Source organism: Bison bison, unplaced genomic scaffold, assembly GCF_000754665.1.
Source record: "Bison bison bison isolate TAMUID 2011002044 unplaced genomic scaffold, Bison_UMD1.0 scf7180017854831, whole genome shotgun sequence".
Classification (NCBI taxonomy): Eukaryota; Metazoa; Chordata; class Mammalia; order Artiodactyla; family Bovidae; genus Bison; species Bison bison.
In genome coordinates, this window is record NW_011485404.1 from 19,267 (window position 1) to 19,747 (window position 481).

Below are 481 nucleotides of genomic sequence, written 5' to 3' on the forward strand. Positions count from 1 at the left end.
TAAAAAAAGAATAATAATAATAAAAAATTAAAAAAATTTAAAAAAAAAGAATATAGAAGCAGAAAACTTTATAACCCAAGAATTTCCATGCTACTTAGAACTGTTGCATCTCTGAGGCAAATGGCTGTCTGGAACTAATGATGAATTTTTTATAATAATAATTAGAAATTAACTTTATAACTGAAAGAAAGTCCAACAATCTGATTTTAGGAATCTAGTAACTAACTCACCCTTCTTGTTTAAGTTATCAACTTCTGAGGAATTATAGATTGAGATAAGAGTTTGCATGATATAGTTTACCTGTTCAGGACTTTGCACTATATATCGCCTTATAGTGGTTTGAGGATATGTAGTAACTTTCACTGTTGGAGAATGGAGTTCCTGTGAAGAAAAGATAAAAGCCACACATAATCAGAGTTATTTAGTGACCTTGGAGCCATGAATAATAATACAGAGCAATTTTCAAAGTGAAATTTTAAAA

General features: G+C 28.9%; 1 long non-coding RNA gene across 1 annotated transcript in view; it reads right to left on the reverse strand.

Annotated features, from left to right (window-relative positions):
* LOC105001192 overlaps nucleotides 1-481 on the reverse strand; it is a 16,322-nt gene that overhangs the window by 13,500 nt on the left and 2,341 nt on the right. The window contains exon 2 of the long non-coding RNA XR_826834.1: nucleotides 301-381. This is a non-coding gene — a long non-coding RNA (uncharacterized LOC105001192). The remainder of the gene's footprint in view (nucleotides 1-300; nucleotides 382-481) is intronic.